At 66.9% G+C, this 5000-nt stretch overlaps 1 non-coding gene across 1 annotated transcript; it reads right to left on the bottom strand.

Annotated features, from left to right (window-relative positions):
* Positions 1–968: 968 nt before the first annotated feature.
* On the bottom strand, positions 969–1122 carry LOC144487979 (5.8S ribosomal RNA). Its single transcript, XR_013496489.1, has one exon. It is a non-coding gene; the product is annotated as a 5.8S ribosomal RNA (ribosomal RNA).
* Positions 1123–5000: the final 3878 nt, after the last annotated feature.

The following is a 5000-nucleotide window of genomic DNA, read 5'->3' on the forward strand; positions in this document are numbered from 1 at the left end:
GACGGCGGTATCGAGCGAGAGAAAAGCAGGGCCGTGGGACACACAGCCTGCCGGAGCGAAAGGCCAGACGCCAAGGACGAAGCCGGGCGGCGGAGCGCACGGGCTGCAAGCGGCGGGTGGCCACGCCGCGGCCAGGACAGCACCTTTCACGTAGAAGACTTCGGCGGCAGCAGGACACGGGGAGACACCGGAGCGAGGACCACACGGCCAAGTCGGCTCTGCGACGATTCGAACCCAAGGCACACGTTGAACGCGGGCGCAGGCACATTGCCCCAGAACCGCAACGGCAGAGGGTGGGCTGCGGAGTGTGGAAGGAGCCGCAGCTCCAGCGCAACACAAGCAACGACACCCAACCGCCACGGATTCCCACGACAAAAATGCAAGCACTCGCACGCGCAACAGAGGGAAGAAAAGCACGGCACGACCGAGCACCGATCCAGGCATCAAGCGTCACACGCGTCAAGCTGCCGTCCTCCACGCGACGGCACTGAACGGCCACGGCAACCCACCGGCAGGCAACCGAGCACGGACCACGCGAGGCAACGTGTCCGGAGACGTCCAGCGGACAGTCACTCCACTCTCTCACTCTCTGTGCCGGAGCACCCAACCGAGCCAACTCTTGCGGATCCTTCCCGTGGACGAGCCACACACACACATCAACAGAGAGTCAACCCCCCTGGCCCGAGCCTAACGGAAGGCACACACGGTCCCGGCAGCGAGGCAGTCACGTTCTCTCTCTCTGGCAACCCGATGACAGCCGTGCCGGCGACCCCGAGGTGGCTGGGCCAGTGCGGGAGCGGGCAGTGCCGACGAGCCCGGAGGCGGACGCCGGCACCCAAGAGGTCAAGCTCTCCGACGCGGATTACTCTGGGTCTGCACTTAGGGGGACAGAGAGGACGGCACCTCTGCGACACCCCAGCCGCGCTCTTCGGCGCACGGATGCGCGCGAAGTGCGATTGATTGTCAAGCGACCCTCAGACAGACGTAGCCCCGGGAGGAACCCGGGGCCGCAAAGTGCGTTCAAAGTGTCGATGATCAATGTGTCCTGCAATTCACATTAATTCTCGCAGCTAGCTGCGTTCTTCATCGACGCACGAGCCGAGTGATCCACCGCTAAAAGTTGTATCGGGTTTCGGATCGGTTGCCCGATCCTGGGACGCGCAAAACGCTCCCCCGCCGACGTGACGGTGGAGCCCCAGCCTGGCGCGTACCACGGCGTGAGCCCGGAGGCGCACGCACTCGAGCGACAATCAAGCGAAAAAAAGGAGGAATCAGGGCGCTCGCAGGCGTTGAGTGCCGGCGTGGGTGAGGGGCCGGGGCCCGCCACGCGCCGTCACGCCCCGCAACAGCCAGAGGCAGAGTTCTCTGGTGTCACCGTCTGGCGGTAGGCTCGAGAGTCGAGGCGAGGCCGCAGCGGACTGAGTCGGGTGCAAGCCGCGGAGGACAGGCCGACGCTACGGGCGCAAGCCGACCCCGCACGCCCCAACCTCGGCGGGCTGGGGAAGGGGGCGCGGCGGAACGCTCGCAAGCGCGGCTGCCCCCGCGGACAGGCACATTCTCTCGAACGCGGTGGACGCTCGCTCAAGTCAGCACGAGACCAGACCGGACCGACAGGCGGACAACGAATCTTTAAACCTCGCACCCACCCTCCGCACACGGGTGCCGGAGGAATGGTGAGCATGAACAGGTACCCCTCACCGGGCTTTGAAGAGAGTGACTAGAATGCGACCAAAGCTTCACCGCGGCGGGAGACAAAAAGGCCCCTGACTGCACCAGAACGTCTCCCTGCGGAGTCACACAGTGGCCGTTCACCGTGGTCCCGTCGACAAGCCGCCAGGACAAGCACCCAAGCCCGCAGCAGCTCTCTTCGTTTCAACTGCGGATGTAATGCTGCAAGGCGGTGGCAAGGTCACGTCGCAGCCCGCAAGCCGTCGCCAAGGCGAGAGGAAGACGGTCCCCACAGCGGGCACACACAGACGGACGTGGAGCACGGGGCGGCGGCCCACAGGTGCGCACACGCGCCGTGCCGAGGATCGGTGCGGACGCCGGTGACATCGCACCCGGCAGAGCGGCTAGGCAGAAGTCGCTGCGGAGGAGGAGCACCGTCGGCGGAACGGTCTGCTGGCGGGCGAGGGACCAAACGAGCAGCTAGAACGGGCGGAGTGGACCGGACTGCAGAAGCGGAGTGAGTGCGTGGCTGACGCCACCGTCTCCCTCCGAGCGTCTGCTCGCGCCGGCCAAACCGCCGAACCGCTGAACGAAAGGACCGCATCGTCCCACGCAGGCAGGCCGGCCGTGTTGCCGTGCGTGCCCCCACCTCTCGGACGGACTGCAAAGACACCCTACGAAGCCAACGGCGAAGCCCTTCCAACGGCGCAGGCGTAGCGTGTGCGGCACCCGCATGGACTTGCCGGCGTGCAACCGAGCGTGTGCGTGCTCGTCGGTGGCGGCGCCCGCGCGCCGGCCCAACCGAGTGGGACCGAGATCGACGTCGCCCGGCTTCGGCGGAACGTGCGTACGGGTGACCAGGCCCGTTCGACGGGTACGGCGAAATTGTCGGTGTGACCTCCCACCCGCGTGGGAGGCGCCAGCGTCAGTACGGGCCACGGCCCCGGGGCCAACCCCCGTGAGGCTCTCCTGCCTGGCCCAACCGGCGCAGCCTTCGAGTTCAAGGAGTGACGGGCCGCCCTCCCCGGAGAGGTGGCGGGCCCCCGGCCGACAAAGATCCTTCACAACGTGTTCACCAACAGAAACCTTGTTACGATTTTTATTCTGTGTTACGGGTTTCGGTTCGGGCCCCCGGAGAGGTTGTCCGATACCTGGCCCCGGGGCCGGCCCCCGTGAGGCTCTCCTGCCTGGCCCAACCGGCGCCAGCCTTCGCGTTCAAGGAGTGACGGGCCGCCCTCCCCGGAGAGGTGGCGGGCCCCCGGCCGACAAAGATCCTTCACAACGTGTTCACCAACAGAAACCTTGTTACGACTTTTATACCGTGTCGGGTTTCGGCTCGGGCCCCCGGAGAGGTTGTCCGATCCTGGGACGCGCTAAACGCTCCCCCGCCGACGTGACGGTGGAGCCCCAGCCTGGCGCGTACCACGGCGTGAGCCCCGGAGGCACACGCACTCGAGCGACAATCAAGCGAAAAACCTTTCTCGGAGGAAACAGGGCGCTCGCAGGCGTTGAGTGCCGGCGTGGGTGACGGGCCGGAGCCCGACACGCGCCGTCACGCCCCGCAACAGCCAGAGGCAGAGTTCTCTGGTGTCACCGTCTGTCGGAAGGCTCGAGAGTCGAGGCGAGGCCGCAGCGGACTGAGTCGGGTGCAAGCCGCGGAGGACAGGCCGACGCTACGGGCGCAAGCCGACCCCGCACGCCCCAACCTCGGCGGGCTGGGGAAGGGGGCGCGGCGGAACGCTCGCAAGCGCGGCTGCCCCCGCGGACAGGCACATTCTCTCGAACGCGGAGGACACTCGCTCAAGTCAGCACGAGACCGGACCGACAGGCGGACCACGAATCTTTAAACCTCGCACCCACCCTCTGCACGCGGGTGCTCGAGGAATGGTGAGCATGAACAGGTACCCCGTACCGGGATTGAAGAGAGAGTGACTAGAATGCGACCAAAGCTTCACCGCGGCGGGAGACAAAAAGGCCCCTGACTGCACCAGAACGTCTCCCTGCGGAGTCACACAGTGGCCGTTCACCGTGGTCCCGTCGACAAGCCGCCAGGACAAGCACCCAAGCCCGCAGCAGCTCTCTTCGTTTCAACTGCGGATGTAATGCTGCAAGGCGGTGGCAAGGTCACGTCGCAGCCCGCAAGCCGTCGCCCAGGCGAGAGGAAGACGGTCCCCACAGCGGGCACACACGGACGGACGTGGAGCACGGGGCGGCGGCCCACAGGTGCGCACCCGCGCCGTGCCGAGGATCGGTGCGGACGCCGGAGACATCGCACCCGGCAGAGGGGCTAGGCAGAAGTCGCTGCGGAGGAGGAGCACCGTCGGCGGAACGGTCTGCTGGAGGGCGAGGGACCAAACGAGCAGCTAGAACGGGCGGAGTGGACCGGACTGCAGAAGCAGAGTGAGTGCGTGGCTGACGCCACCGTCTCCCCCCAAGCATCTGCTCGCGCCGGCCAAACCGTGGAACCGCTGAACGAAAGGACCGCATCGTCCCAAGCAGGCAGGCCGGCCGTGTTGCCGTGCGTGCCCCCACCTCTCGGACGGACTGCAAAGACACCCCCACAGGGCTGTGTGCGACGCCAACGGCGAAGCCCTTCCAACGACGCAGGCGTTGCGTGTGCGGCACCAATGCCGAGGATCGGTGCGGACGCCGGAGACATCGCACCCGGCAGAGGGGCTAGGCAGAAGTCGCTGCGGAGGAGGAGCACCGTCGGCGGAACGGTCTGCTGGCGGGCGAGGGACCAAACGAGCAGCTAGAACGGGCGGAGTGGACCGGACTGCAGAAGCAGAGTGAGTGCGTGGCTGACGCCACCGTCTCCCCCCCAAGCATCTGCTCGCGCCGGCCAAACCGTGGAACCGCTGAACGAAAGGACCGCATCGTCCCAAGCAGGCAGGCCGGCCGTGTTGCCGTGCGTGCCCCCACCTCTCGGACGGACTGCAAAGACACCCCCACAGGGCTGTGTGCGACGCCAACGGCGAAGCCCTTCCAACGACGCAGGCGTTGCGTGTGCGGCACCAATGCCGAGGATCGGTGCGGACGCCGGAGACATCGCACCCGGCAGAGGGGCTAGGCAGAAGTCGCTGCGGAGGAGGAGCACCGTCGGCGGAACGGTCTGCTGGCGGGCGAGGGACCAAACGAGCAGCTAGAACGGGCGGAGTGGACCGGACTGCAGAAGCAGAGTGAGTGCGTGGCTGACGCCACCGTCTCCCCCCAAGCATCTGCTCGCGCCGGCCAAACCGTGGAACCGCTGAACGAAAGGACCGCATCGTCCCAAGCAGGCAGGCCGGCCGTGTTGCCGTGCGTGCCCCCACCTCTCGGACGGACTGCAAAGA

The sequence above is a fragment of the Mustelus asterias genome, unplaced genomic scaffold (genome assembly GCF_964213995.1).
Source record: "Mustelus asterias unplaced genomic scaffold, sMusAst1.hap1.1 HAP1_SCAFFOLD_1173, whole genome shotgun sequence".
NCBI lineage: Eukaryota > Metazoa > Chordata > Chondrichthyes > Carcharhiniformes > Triakidae > Mustelus > Mustelus asterias.